We start from the raw sequence: 15529 nt of genomic DNA, 5'->3' as shown, positions 1-15529 counted from the left end.
GCTGATTTAGAGTCTCATCCAACTTAGAGAGGTTAAATATAATATTTTATATTACTTAATATAATAAACCACTTAAATTTTGATAAACTTTTGATTAACTTCAGGTTATTAACTACATTCTACGTCCAAATTGAATTCCTTTGAATTTGGCTTAATTCATGGATAAATCTGGGAAAGTACTTTTGTATATTATGTTTTGTAGAAGTCAGGATTTATCATGTCACTTACAGAATCTCCAACTACTTCCAGTTAGTTATAGGCATATTTGTTTGGCAATCAGGTCTCTGGAAGTCTCAATTCAGAAAAACAGTAGCATTTCTTAGAGATTATTGTTTTTTTTAAAAAAATATCCTTGAGCATTCAAAAATGAAAAATATTTGAAAATGAGAAGTCTACACAATATGTAAAGACAGGTCCATTTGCCACTAGTAAAAAAAAAAAAAAAACAACCACCAACCCATGTTTGATGCTTATCTTTGGTTATAAAAATTAAAGCCTGATGTTTTCTTAGATAAACTGATAGAAGCAAACACAATAATGAGATTTATAGCAGACCCTGAGTAACATGAGAAATTGACAAATGAGGTGGATGTTTTATTATTAACAGCAAGCAGTAGCAAGATTAGAATGGATTAAACTCAGAAGTGATGGCAGAGAAGACATTTAACTATGAAAAAGCAGAGGGAAAAATCAGATTTTAGGTCAATTCTGTTCAATGGGGCCATGAGCCCAACATATCCCAACAGACTGATCTAAGGGATATCACAATGGTACCATGAAAAAGGAGGTTAATTATAGAACCATTAGTAGCCTTATGGGTGTTATCAATACCAAAGTAAGGAAATTTAAACTGAACTTCAACTTTCAAGGATACCAAGAGAGTAATCTGTAGCAGTATTTACACAAGCACAGCAAGGGAAGAAACTATGAATGTTACGATGTTTAGAGAGCCATATACATTACAGTTTAGCGCATACGAAGATGTGGAATATTCATTCACTTTTATTTCTTAAGTTTTTAAAAATTTATTTATATTTAAGAGAAAGTGAGAGAGTGGGTACAAGTGGGGAAGGGGCAGAGAGAGAGGGAAACAGAGGATCTGAAGCAGGTTCCCGATGCAGAGCTTGAACTCATGAAACATAAGATCATGACCTGAGCCAAAGGCAGAGAGATGCTTAACTAAGTGAGCCACCCAGGGGCCCCATATTCATTCACCTTTAAAGCAGTTTGGCAACAGGCTTGTTTTCCAGTCAAGACAGCCTCCAAAATACTTATGATGATCAAAATAACTGCAACTTAGAAACTAGGTGTTTAAGATATTTTATAAAACACATTTTCTTTCTTTCTTTTATGTCTTTTATTTTCGAGACAGAGAGAGACAGCACCAGCAGGGGAGGGTCAGAGAGAGAGGGAGACATAGAATCTGAAACAGGCTCTGAACTGTCAGCACAGAGCCTGAGGCAGGGCCTGAACCCACGAACCCTGAGATCATGCCCTAACCCAAAGCTCTGCACTTAACCGACTGAGCCACCCAGGCGCCCCTGAAAACACATTTTCTATCTTATTTGTGTATGTCTTATGTAGAAACGTAGCTTGTAGAACTGTTTTGGGGTGTAGGTTGTATTTCCTTCTTTTTTTTGGACCATTATATTTAGCACTCAGCAGCAAAGGCACTCCACTGCCTGAGGTCACAGGACTCAATTAGGTGACTTTAGTAGGAAACCTCAACTCTCACTGAAAACACCTTACAAGGGCTGTGCTAATCTGGGAATAGAAACTTGAAACCTTAAGGAAAAAAGTTTTTTAAGTACTATATTTATTATATTTCAAATTGAAAGGAGAAGTCTTTGCAACACGATTTTCTTTTAAAAGGGATGTCAGATAGGTAGAGTTATACTTTTTAAATACTAGTAAGTTTCTAGAAATACTTGGAGAATAACTGGGTCAATGAGTCATCTGAAAACACTCTAGGAAATACAGTTTTATTGGTAAATAGGACAAATTTCTTAATTAACTATGAGTTTAGAAAAGTTTGGAGGAGCTTCCCAATAATGAGGAAAAACTTACCAGGCACTGTCAAAATAAGATTTCCTTCCCACTGATGAGAAGAGTTGGGGTTAGACACACAAAAAACAGTTGAGGTGAATATGACAAGCATCCCAGAGTTATCAAAAGTCTCAATCTAGCATTTGTTTATGAACCTACTTTTTAGTTAAAAACAACAACAACAACAACAACCAGAAACAAAAACGTAAGCAGTAAGGATTGGAAGATCAGAAGTGAGGACGTCGGAGAGCATATAAACTATTCCAAACAAACTAATCTGGACCCGAAGTCCTAACACAGGTCAATGGGACCATTTCTATACTCACGCTCTCCCTTATTTCTTCATATTTACTGCAATACAGGAGCCATTAACTACAGATAGCTATTTAAATTTAAATTAAATATTCAGTTCCTCAGTCACACTAGCCACATGACTAGTGCCTACCAAAATACATAGTGCAGAATGAACATTTCCAACACTGCAAGAAAGCCCTATTGGGCAGTGCTGAACTAGGATCTTTAAAGTCAAGCATTCCGGAACAAGAGTTCACATGCTTCCTACCACTCTAGCCTGAAATACTGTAGTCCTTTCCCTCCTGGCCTATCAAAGTACATGTAGGCAATTTTTGTAGATCTTCCTATTGAATACTGTAAATGACACAGAACAAAATGAGATTACCTAACACAATATTGTTTTAGAAGAATATATTTCGAGAAAAAAAGTACATCTAACCCAATTCTTTAAGTTTTTAAGTTCTAGTTAACATACAGTGTAATAGGAGTTTCAAGCCTACAGCACAGTGATCCAACATTTCCATACAACACCCAGTGCTAGTCACAGCAAGTGCTCTCCTTATTCTCCATCACCTCTTTCACCCATCCCCCTGCCCTCTGGTAACCATCACTTTGTTCTCTGATAGTTAAGAGTCTGTTTCTTCGTTTGGGTACTTTTTACCCTTTGCTCATTTGTTTTGCTTCTTAACTTCTACGTATGAGTGAAATTATACATTTGTCTTTCTCTGATGGACTTATTTTGGTTAGCATTATACTCTCTAGCTCCATCCATGCAAATGACAGGATTTCATTATTTTTCATGGCTGAGTAATATCTGTGTGTGTGTGTATACACGTACACACACATACACACACGTATCTTTATCCATTCATCAGTAGATGGACACGAGCTATTTCCATAATTTGCCTATTGTAGATAGTGCTGCTATATACATCAGGGTACACGATCCCTTTGAATTAGTATTTTTATATTCTTTACATCAAACCCAATTTTAGCATAGAAGCCATTTTATTAAATTTGTTTTCAATGCTTATTTTTTTTGAGACAGAGGTAGAGCATGAGCAGGGGAGGGGCAGAGAAAGGGAGACACAGAATCCAAAGCAGGCTCCAGGTTCTGAGCTGTCAGCACAGAGCCTGATGTGGGGCTTGAACCCATGAACCATGAGATCATGACCTAAGTCGAAGTTGGACACTTAACTGACTGAGCCACCCAGGTGTCCCAAAATCCATTTTATTAAAAATAAGAAAAGTGGGGCACCTGGGTAGCTCAGTCAGTTAAGTGTCCGACTTTGGCTCAGGTCATGATCTTGTGGTTCATGGGTTCGAGCCCCGCGTTGGGCTCTGTGCCTGGAGCCTGCTTCCGATTCTGTGTCTCCCTCTCTCTGCCCCTCCCTTGTCTGCACTCTGTCTCTCTCTGTCTCAAAATTAAACATTAAAAAAAATTTTTTTTAAATAAGAAAAGTGGGGCACCTGGGTGGTTTAGTTGGTTAAGTGTCTAACTCTTGGTTTCAGCTCTAATCATGATCTCATGGTTTGTGGGATGGAGCCCCACATCATGCTCCAAGCTGACAGTGCAGAGTCTGTTTGGGATTCTCTCTCTCCCTCTAACCCCACTCACACACACACTCTCTCAAAATAAACAAACGTTTGGGGGAAAAATGTGTAAAAAAAAAAAAGAGCAATACAAACCAATAAAGACATCTATACACTTTAATGAATGTTTTTGATGAATCAAAGGGATTCATATTCTTGAAAGGTTCTCCTTTCAAGCAAGCAAACTGCAAACCATAAGAGACTATAAAAACACTTGTGACTATTAGCCAAGTAATTTTTTAGAAATGTTTATTTCTGAATGTAGCCCATCCAGTATTCTAAACACTTACAATCCTGATGATGCACTTAAGTAATGCCTTTACAAGCAAATCAAATCTTCTTAATGATTAAGTAAAAAGACAGTTTGATGACTTTTATACAGTCATTATCACAGATTCCTATAAAGCTTTTGGTGACTGGAAGATGAGTTGTAGTTCAGCTTTCAAAGTCACACCTGTACATGTTGCAGAGCATAAACTAAAACATGAACAGGCACATGTTTTCCCCCCATCAGTTTTTGGCACCTTTTTTGAAAGACTTTCCAAAACACGTTTATCCTCAAAGTTCACAGAAAAGCTTCATAGTACATTGGTAGAGATATTCCACAAATACATATTCTCTTCATTTTTTTAAGCTTATTTATTTTGAGACAGAGAGTGAGAGTGAGATTGGAAGCGTGTGCGTGAGAGAACCCCACACAGTCTCCACACGGTCAGTGCAGAGCACGAAGCGGCGCTGGACCTCATGAACTGTGAGAGAGTCAGAACTGCCTAAGCCACCCAGGTGCCCCTCTCTCCTCCATTTACAAGCAGTAAGATCTTTTCCTGGGAAATTTCTCAGGTGAACACTTACTCAATGTATTCCATATCAAATGATACCCATCTAGAGCACAATAAAATCTAAATGACTACTTCACTTAGTAATCAAATTAATGGCTACTTCATTGCTGACTATAAATGATAAACAATCTTTTCAAAAAGTAGACTCATATTACTGGTATCTCAACTGAATAAGAGTTTAAAAAAAATTCAAAGCATATAGGAGGTTAAAAAATAAAAAATAAGGCTTACTGCCAGCCTAAACTAAGGACTGGTTAAAAGTCAATTAAAGAATTCAGTTTCCTAGACATCCTCCCCAACTGAGAAGACCAGAAGTTATACTGGAGGAACTATTAAGCTAATCTGAAGGAAAGATCCAGAAATGTGGAAGGTTCCATGGGTAATCAGGAAAATGGGAAGCATGAGTGTTACCACAGTGAGGAAGGGCTAGATCCTCTTTTGTAAGTGGATGTCAATATGTAAGAAATAGTGATCTAATATTGTTATCTAAAGTTACAGAGGTAAACATCAAAAGAATCCTTCAAAAATAACTACATGCCCTGGGAAAGGATATATCAAAGAGTTTGAATGGGCGCCTGGGCTTGCCAATTTTTATAACAAACGTTGTTAAATCATTTGGCTCCTTAATCACGCGCTCAAACATATGCTTATATGAATTCAATAAAAATAGTAATTTAAAACAAGGAAACTCCTTATTCCAGTTCAAATCCAGAAATTATGACTTTGGGTCATTTGTTTTTAGTTTGGTGTTTACTAAATGTACTCATTTTACCTTTATTATTATGTATCCTCTGAAAGATACAGGAAATTTACCCTATTTTCTCTCACCTCTGCTCATTCTGATATATTTATAGTTTTCATTGGTTATCCGAATAACTTTAGTTACATAGAATATTCATACAATGGGACATTTACTTCTTGGGTGCCATCAAATTTAGGAAGTTTCCACTGGCTCCTCATGTACTCTTATCCCTAAGTTGTAACTCATTTGCAGTTTGTTTTACACCTATTACGTTCTCCTATGTTTTCGCTTTAGGTTAATTTTAAAAAATTAAGTAACCACAAAAACTATTTATAATACTATTCACTGCCATCAAAGCAGAGTGATAAGCCCCAGAGAATGTGAGTTATTTTAGGTCACTTAATTCCAAGTGTTAAGGTATTTATACTCTGGTAATTGATCAAAAATAAGGCTCATTTCAGTTCGCTTCATATTTGAACTTTCTGAAGATACTAATTTTAACCCACAAGCTTTTTGTCATATTTAACAAATTCTACTTTCTTACTCTTAGAATTTGTGCCAACAGAATTCATGTTGTTTTTGAAGACATCTGCAGACCCCTGTGAGTTCTGTTTTAATCTGAAACAGTTATGTTCTGGGGCAGTACATAGCCCAATTGTTGGGCTTTACTTTATATATTTCAATTAAATTATATTTAAACATTTACCCTGCAAATTCTCTGAATTTAAAAAGTTTTAAACATTTTGTATTGGTAGTACTCTGAATTACCACCAAAAAAATTAAATTCCACTCCATACATCTTTTTATTTTATTAAAAAAATCTTTTTTAATGTTCGTTTATTTTTGAGAGAGAGCAAGAGAGAGAGCAGGAGTGGAGGAGGGGCAGAGAGCAAGGGAGACAAAATCTGAAGCAGGCTTCAGGCTCCAAGCTGTCAGCAGAGAGCCTGATGTGGGGCTCCAGCTCACAGAGTCAGATTATGACCTGAGTTGACTGACTGAGCCACCCAGGCGCCCCTCCATACATTTTTTTAAAAGGTATCTTCTAAAAGTATGAAAATGTACAGGGCACCTGGGTAGCCCAGTGGGCTGACCGTCTGACTTTGGCTCAGGTCATGATCTTGCGGTTGGGGAGTGCAAGCGTCACATTGGGTTCTGTGCTGACAGCTCAGAGCCTGGAGCCTGCTTCAGATTCTGTGTCTCCCTCTCTCTCTGACCCTCCTCTGCTCCTGCTCTCTCTCTCTGTCTCTGAAAAATGAATAAATGTTAAAAAAAAACATTTAAGTATGGAAATGTATATGAAGGGCCCAGGAAGTCTGGTTTCAAGGAGCTAGACTTCCTGGGCTTAAAAATCTTCTTTGTATAATTAACCAACTGAACTACTTTTATAAATTACTACCTATTTATTAGCCACAAGGATGCGTCTGTCCTTACTGTTTTGAACCTTATGACACATACATTTTTTATTTCATATACTTAACTTTCAAGTATATTTACTTCTCTCGATGGCTATCACACAGAAGTCACTCAAAAGCCCATGTTAGCTGAGCCTAAGGTCATAACACAAGACAAACCAAATAGTATTATCACCAAATTTTCACATTGAAGAATCTAAATTTGCAGGTTTGAAATTTTGGTAGGTTATGAAAAGCCAAGCTACTGTTTATTTATAAAAATACAATTATACATAGGTAGATCTTGTCAAACCTTCCTAAGTATTAACCTTATTTAATCCTCAGAATAATCCTGTAAGACAGATGTCATTATCCTCCCCCAGCCCAATTTACAGAAGAAGAAACAGAGAAGTTTAAATCTCCCAAGATCACAATGCTAGTAAATAGTAAAACCAGGATTCATACTCAGCAGTTTGGGTCCAGGGCACATGCTCTTTAATCATGAGTTAGTGTGTAAGAATGAAATGTTTTGCTATGGTGTGAACATGGAGAGTATAATAAATCCAGTAGAAGAAGAAAAGGATGAAAAACCTTCCCATTTCATATACTAAAAGCCCAAACAAAAATTAAGTTAAGAAAAATCTAGGGACACCTAGGTGGCTCAGTTGGTTAAGTGCTCGACTTGGGCTCAGGTCATGATCTCACGGTTCGTGAGTTTGAGCCCCATGTTGGGCTCTGTGCTGACAGCTCAGAGCCTGGAGCCTGCTTCAGATTTTGTGTCTCCCTTTCTCTCAAAAATAAACAACATTTAAAACAATTAAAAATAATACCTAAGACTGGATGAAGAAAATAAGTTGTTCAGAATGTGAGCGAATGTATCTGGGGAAAGAGGAAGGAAGTGGTTTTGGCTATCAGATGGCAAAAATAAGTAAAATCTCAACTGGTATCTATACACTCACAGCTTTGCTGCTGTCTCCTCAAGATTGAGGTTGCTTTTTTTTAAAGGCAAATTTTGGGGCTTTTTGGGGCTAGCTCAATAGGAAGAGCACATGACTCTTAATCTCAGGACTGTCAGTTCCAGTCCCATGTTGAGTGCAGAAATTACTTAAATAAAACTAAAAACTAAAAAAAATAAAAGGACAAATTTTACTTATTATGTGTAAGTAATATATTTCAGTGGGCTTCAAATGCGTAAGGATTCTAGGAAGCTTTTGGATATATGCTTCGATATTATCAAATTCCTATTTCAAAAAAATGTGCCTGAAATGAACCACCAAAGTGTTCTCTAAGTTGGCATCAATTTGCAGTAACATCTCTTACTACCAACCCATGGGGATTTGTCATTTGAATTAACCTTGATACATTAATGAATGTAAGTGATACTCAGGATGCCAATGAATGGTACTACATCTAGAAATCACTTTGGGAAGAACTAAACTCTTTCAGTGTTTATATTCTTAAACAAGATATCCCTATTTACATCTTTTTAAGAATTCTATTTCTAATCTTTGTTGATATACAGAAACACAATATGTTTTTGTGTACTAACTTGGTACACATGTGAGTTTTTATAAATTCTTATTCTCTAAGTGTTTTTTCTTTTTATTGCACTTTACTACCAGGATTCCAACATACTGTCTTAATGTTGGGACACTGACTGTAGTCTTTTTTTGAGGATAACTTTTCCTACAGAAATTTTATGGATGTCCTTTTAGATAAGGAAGTTTCCTTCTTTCCTATTTTTTTAAAAAGATCTTTAATAGGATAATTTCCACAAAATCAACCTGACATTCATTCAAGGAATAATCCTAATTTGGTGATAATGTAAAATTTTTTAATGTATTACTAAACTCATTTTGCTAATAGTTTACAGATATTTCTCATTTATATTCATGATTGAGAATGACCTTTCATTGTTTTCATATTTCTCATCAGGTTTTTGTAGATTGTATGTTAACCTCATATAATTTAGTTGGGGAGTGTTCTCTCTTTGCGCTAATGAAAAATTAGTTATATTTTCTTATAGTCAATAATTAGATTTACTTTTTGTTTAACCTAAAGATTTTTGATCTCTGTTGTCTCTTGCTATTGTTTCCCTCTATTTTAACTCTTTTAAAAAAATACTTATGGTTAACTATACTTCAATTGAAAAAAATAAAATTGTTTACTTTTAATATGTGCAGCTGATGGTCAATTACACCTCAATAACATTTAAAAAACACTTCTGTAGTAGCTATCTATTCCAATGAAGTCAGAGAAATTGATACCTCACAGAACAATGCTGCCCACTGCATGGAGACTGCTAATATAATGAGTCTATTGAACAATGTCTGATATACAGACTTTCTTAGTTTACATATTCACCATTCAGTGTCAATTACCAGAGGACAGATGAAGAGGTCTGTCATTGCAATGATGTATAATGGGACTATTACCTATCTCACAGGGTTGTTTTGAGAATGAAGTAAAATAAGCAAGACCTAACGGAAGTCTGAAATGCAAACTGCGAGGCTGTTTGTTGCAAGAAAAGACTAAGAGCTGAGATCCAATCAGCCATTGGTAACAGAATTCTATCTCCAAGCCTTAAATGTGGTGTTGAAAGATTTGTTTCTATGAAACAAAGGTTGGCAGCCTCCCTGGGCTATGTGTTAGCATGGAAACAGAGATGGAATTGGTATTGGTGGTACATAAACCAACTTGGATCTGAGCCAGTTTGGAGCCATTGAATAATTCCTTTCCCACAAAGGTATTTGTGGCCAATGCTGTTGTATTTCAGGATTTTACATTTTACTTTGTGAGACCTCTTGCTCTAGTCTGATATTTCTGAGTTTTGTTCTGTTACCTTGAATCTGAAACTTGACTTTTTGTCCAGTTTCCTTATGCCTGAATTCTCCCTTCAATTTTTAGGACTTGGTTACATGGTTTATTTCACTTTCAAATCTCTTTCAGCTCCATGCCTACAAGCAAGTAAATCACCCAAGCTTCTTCTTGGGTTAGAGGGGCTAAAGATAATAATGTGCAGAGGGCACTCACTGTCAGGAGAGGCAAACTGGCTGCCTAATGTACCTTGTTATAAGGCTGACTAATCCCCAGTCTGAGAGCCACTGGGTCCACTGGGGACCCTGGATATTGTAACTGAAGAAGATCTGAAGTTAACATCTTTGCTACCTGGGTTTACTGGTAGGAAGCATGATCACAACTCTGCTTGTGCTTCAGCGTGATGGTCCATTTTAACAGGGGTAGGACCCTAAAATGTCTCAATTCTAAACAGGAAAAAACCCAGGATGGCTGGGTCCAAATCCATCCCTCTTGTTTGTTTCATTTTAGAATTTTCATCTTCCTGAGAATAGCTTCTCTTGGAATTACTAGGAGGCATGGATATGGTAGACTCCTGAGCACTGGAAAACTTTGTAGACCTTGTACTAGTCCAATGGACACCTTCACAGTGAGACTAAAAGTCATCCCTATCCAATAAAATGCCATTATTGAGGGAAAGTTAGGTGGAGAAATGCACAAGGATGTTACCAGGAACTTTGACCTAGAGGTCTGAGAGAGGCTTTGAGGAACAGCATGTATTTATGCTACTCCTTTACTATCTGTCAATGCTGGGGCTGAGCACAAATCACCAATCCCGCGATTACACATTGCTTAGTTAGAAGTCCTATTGTCTATCTCCCCCACCATGTCAACAACAAGGACTGATTAGACCTAAGTACATGCCTAAGGCCTATGTCTTGGTCAAAGGGGCATACCGTCTTTCAGGGCTGAATTAACTGTTTTTGCCTCTTACTCTCAAGATTCTGCTTTTTGTAGAATCTCAGCTATGACAACTTTAAGTGACATTTCAGGAACTATTCTCATTGCTTCTTGTTCTGCCCTCTTATACCAGCTTTGACTGAACCAGGGATGTGTTAAGAAGACTGTAAGTCATCGGACATGGGTGGCACAGTTGGTTAAATGACCAGCTCTTGGTTTTGGGTCAGGTCATGATCTCATGGTTCATGACTTTGAGCCCCGTGTTAGGCTCTGCATTGACAGTGCAGAGTCTGCTTGGAATTCTCTCTCTCTCTCAAAATAAATAAATACAACTTAAAAACAAAAAAGAAGGCAATAAGCCAATGTTGACCTGTAAAGTAGAAAAGTGCTACATTACCTTTCTTTGAAAAGTCTGGGTGATCTGAAGAATGTATGAAGTCTTTTAGCCTCTATAATACCATCTAGTCAATATTCTAATGCTTAATGAATTGTTTCTGGTTAACATCCTCTACCCCAAATGGCAATGTATCAGGATAACATACTGTGATATATTGCTCTCAGACTTGACATTGGACAAGCCCTTATGTGGATGGTTCTTTTTAAACCCTTGCAAAATCACAATCAGTTCATGTGTTATCTATTACCTTGGGGCCAAACCTGTAAATTATCTGAGCTAGCACCATTATCAAGAATATCTGGGGGCGCCTGGGTGGCTTAGTCGGTTAAGCCTCCAGCTTCGGCTCAGGTCATGATCTCACAACTCATGGGTTCAAGCCCTGCGTAGGGCTCTGTGCTGACAGCTAGCTCAAAGCCTGGAGCCTGCTTCAGATTCTGTATTTCCCTTTCTCTCTGACCCTCCCCTGCTCATGCTGTCTCTGTCTCTCAAAAGTAAAAAAAATAAATAAATAATTTAAGAATATCTGGGGGTGCCTCAGTCGTTCAGTTAGTTAGGCGACCAACTCTTGATTTTGGCTCTGTTCATGAGTTTGAGCCCCACTTTAGGCTCTGTGATGACAGAGCAGAACCTGCTTGGGATTTTCTCTCTCCTGCTCTCTCTCCTGCTAGCTCTTTCTCTCTCTCAAAAGAAATAAACATTAAAAAAAAAAAAAGAAAGAGGGGCACCTGGGTGGCTCTATTGGTTTAACGTCCGACTTCGGCTCAGGTCATGATCTCATGTCAGGCTCTGTGCTGTCAGCTCAGAGCCTGGAGCCTGCTTCAGATTCTGTGTCTCCCTCTCCCTGCCACTCTCCTGCTAGTGTTCTGTCTCTCAAAAATAAATAAACATTAAAAAAAAAAAAGAACATCGTGGTTCTACAACTGCTGAAACTGTATACAAAGTTTGTAGAAGAAGCATTTAAAACATTTAATAATATAATGCCTTAAAAACAATCTTCTCAAAAATCTGGAAGTCTTGAGTTAGATTTATGTTACATATTTATGTTACATACATTATTATACCCTCAAGTCTTACCATGCACCCAATCTAGAACGACTATGGTCTCTTAGTTTTTACAGAGGTATTTGGAAAGATGTAAGAACTGATCTCTTTTGCACCTAGGTGATGGAGTCTCCAATGTTGCACTGAGGCTTTTCGGTCACAAAAGAAATCATCCTGGATGTTAACCTACCTATACCTTGATTCTGTAAATACTCATTCTGTCCCAAACTTTACTTCTATATGATTAATATTCTCAGCTTTCTAGGGAGAAATTTCTACTTTGTAATCCTGACTTCAATTTCTTTTTTCTCTTTTGGCACTGAACACAAACTAAATTACAATTCTGGTAGCAGACTTCTTATTTTTGGTCTGGGGATATGCCTTCACCTGGGCATTAAGGAATATCCCTAGTTCTTTCACTTAGTGAAGGTTCCAGAGAACTTGGTCAAGACATTAGACTTCTAAAAAATATCTGAGTCCTTTCTGGAGGTAGATTTACAGACACTGGGGAGAGAAGATTAGAATTCTGGTTTGTGACTATAATAAGATGCCAGATATTTAGAGTAAGGCTACCAGCTTTTCATAGTAAAAAGTACTAAAATTATCATGCTAATCAACTGAAGAAACAGGGATACACACATTTCTCTTCTCCTAAAAGACATATACAAACCCCTTCGTCAGGACAAGGGACTATCACTTTTCCCCCCACCTTTTATTTAAATGCTTGTGTGCTGTTTATTTATTGAGAAGCATGTCTGGGGGAGGGTCAGGGAGAGAGGGACACACAGAATCTGAAGCAGGCTCCAGGCTCTGAGCTGTCAGCAGAGCCCAACAGAGGGCTTGGGCTCTAACTTGTGAATCTCAGGATCATGACATGAGTACAAGTCGGAGGCCTGATGGACTGAGCCACCAAGCACCCCTCCCCCCACCTTTTAAAGGGTAAATGTGCTTCCCTGAGAAGAGAGAAAACACCAAATGGCGGAGGATGTCAGTGCTGTGGGAGGGCCCTGTGACGGAAGGCTGTAGCAGTAGCTTCTGGCGGTTCTGCAGCAGCTCCCAGGGGTCAGGGTCACGGCGGGAGTTGGAGCCACCAAGACCTCAGAGCTCGCAGGGGCAAAGCCGAGGACAAGGAGTGGATCCCAGCCTCCAAGCTGGGCCACTTGGTCAAGGACATGAAGGTCACGTCCTGGAGGAGCTCTGTCTCTTCTCCCTGCCCATCACGGAATCTGAGATCACAGACTTTTTCCCAGAGGCATCCCTCGAGGATGACGTTTGGAAGATGACGCTGGCACAAAAGCAGACCCGTGCTGGCCAGCGGACCAGGTTCCCGGCACTTGTTGTCCTCGGAGAGGACGATGGACATGCCGGTCTGGGTGTTCAGTGCTCCAGGGAGGAGCCACTGCCATCCATGAGGCCGTGATCCCCGCCAAGCTTTCCACTGACTGTGTGGCCAGGCGGCTCGGGGCACAAGATCATCAAGCCACACATCATCCCATGCAGGGGACCAGCTGCTGTGGCTCTGTGCTGGTGAGCCTCCTCCTCAACCCCAGGGGCACCGGCGCTGTCTCAGCCCTGTGCCCAAGAAGATAGGGATGATGACGGCACTGACGACTGCTACACGTCAGCCAGGGACAGCACTGCCCCCTGGACAACTTCACCAAGGCCACTTTTGATTCCCAAGACCTGTCTCCTCCCCCTCGCCCCCCGCCTCTGGAAAGAGACTGTGTTCATCAAGTCTCCCTATCAGGAACTCACTGACCATCCTATAAAGACCCACACCGGAGTCTCCGGGCAGAGGACCCCGGCTCCAGGTGTGTTCGCCACATAGTTTTAAACAGAAAAATAAGATAATTAAAGCCTGCTTAAAAAAAATAAATAAATAAAAATAAAAGGCAAATGTCAAGATTAAAAAGAAAATTAGGAAAAACTGATCAAGTCTATGTATACATTTTTATATTGATACAAAAAGGGTTCTTCTTCTGAGCTGAAGAAGCTGAATTAGGTTAGGAATATTGTATATATCTCCTCCAAAAGCTTTGGGGAAGTAAGGCTTGGGGTATCTACTTGTAGATTCCACAAAGGAGGGAACAACAGGAAAACTTTTAGATGTTTCTTGGGAAACACATAAATTTATAACATAAATAATTTTAAGTGCCAATTAATGCTAATAGATTGATCTGCCCTTCTTACCTAAAGATTAATCCAAGAAAAGTTACTGCTCTCTTTCTCCCTATAAACAGGAGCTCCAATAAGTTATAAAATTAATAACAGGGCTTTAACAGATTCATATTATTAACGTCTTGTAACCTTGTTATACAGGTTATGAAGTCATCTAGCAGAGAAGCTACTTCCTAAGACAGAAAACCAAGGCTCTAACAATGTCAAGGAAAAAAAATCATGAGCCTCTTGTCACAGTGAGGCACAAATGTCAACTATCATTTACTTTAAAAACCAGAAGAACATATAAAAGCATTCACAACGACTACTGTCTATTTAACAATGTATCAGGTTTCATCCTCCCACCTTAAAAAAATTTGTTTTCCATAAATGGTCTGCGATCGTGTATAAAGAACCCTGGTTCTATGAATTAAAAAGGCTGGATTCTATTCCCTACTCTGACACTAACTAGCTCTGAGACTTTAGGAAAGCCATTTCCCCCTGAATCTCAGCCTCCTTGTCTCTAACAGCAAAGGCTTGAGTTCAATGGTAATTAAATTACATTTTAGCATACAGGCCTCTTACTTTTGAATGCAAGTGTAAAGTAGCTAAGAAAGACTAACAGTGTAAGTGTCTAAATATAAATGGAAACAATGTAATAATTTATTCATTCCAAAATGTTTTTTGGATTCTTGGGCTTTCCTCCTATTAAATGTACCTAGGATCTAATCTTTCCTTTCTCTGACAATTACCTTTTTCCTTGGTTTCTTTAGCTTTTATCTTCTACTTTAACATTTTGTTCAAAGACTCATTAAAAATTTTTTTAATGTTTTTATTCAGTTTTTGAGAGAGAGAGAGTGGGAGCACCAGGGGAGAAGGGGCAGAGAGAGGGAGACAGATTCAGAAGCAGGCTCCAGGCTCTGAGCTGCACAGAGCAGCATGCGGGGCTAGAACTCATGAACTGCAAGATCATGACCTAAGCGGAAGCTGGATGCTCAACCAACTGAGCCACCCAGGCGGCCTCCCAAAGACCCCTTTTTTGAAAGAAAAGAAATTTCAAATGCCTTCCTTGTTTTGATGACATTCTGCTGTATTATAGGACAGACTGAAAATGGAAGTGGTCCGAATCTGCATTTATGTCTTAAACAATTCTCAAAACAGGCTCTTTCACTAGGCCAGTTCTGAGATATAAACTCTTAAAAATGTTTATCTGGTGAAGGAGTGATATTTCAGTTATTTAAATTAAGTCAGTTGTACCCTACCACTTATTTAA

The 15529-nt window shown here is 38.6% G+C and overlaps 1 protein-coding gene and 1 pseudogene across 2 annotated transcripts in view; one reads left to right on the top strand and one right to left on the bottom strand.

The window, feature by feature from the left end:
* ABHD17B (abhydrolase domain containing 17B) overlaps positions 1 to 15529 on the bottom strand; it is a 46870-nt gene that overhangs the window by 15685 nt on the left and 15656 nt on the right. The window lies entirely within an intron of this gene.
* On the top strand, positions 13075 to 13927 carry LOC115275748 (annotated as a pseudogene).

Source organism: Suricata suricatta, chromosome 13 (assembly GCF_006229205.1).
Source record: "Suricata suricatta isolate VVHF042 chromosome 13, meerkat_22Aug2017_6uvM2_HiC, whole genome shotgun sequence".
Lineage (NCBI taxonomy): Eukaryota > Metazoa > Chordata > Mammalia > Carnivora > Herpestidae > Suricata > Suricata suricatta.
Note: the sequence above shows the minus strand (reverse complement) of the source record. Positions and strands in the feature narration are given on the sequence as shown.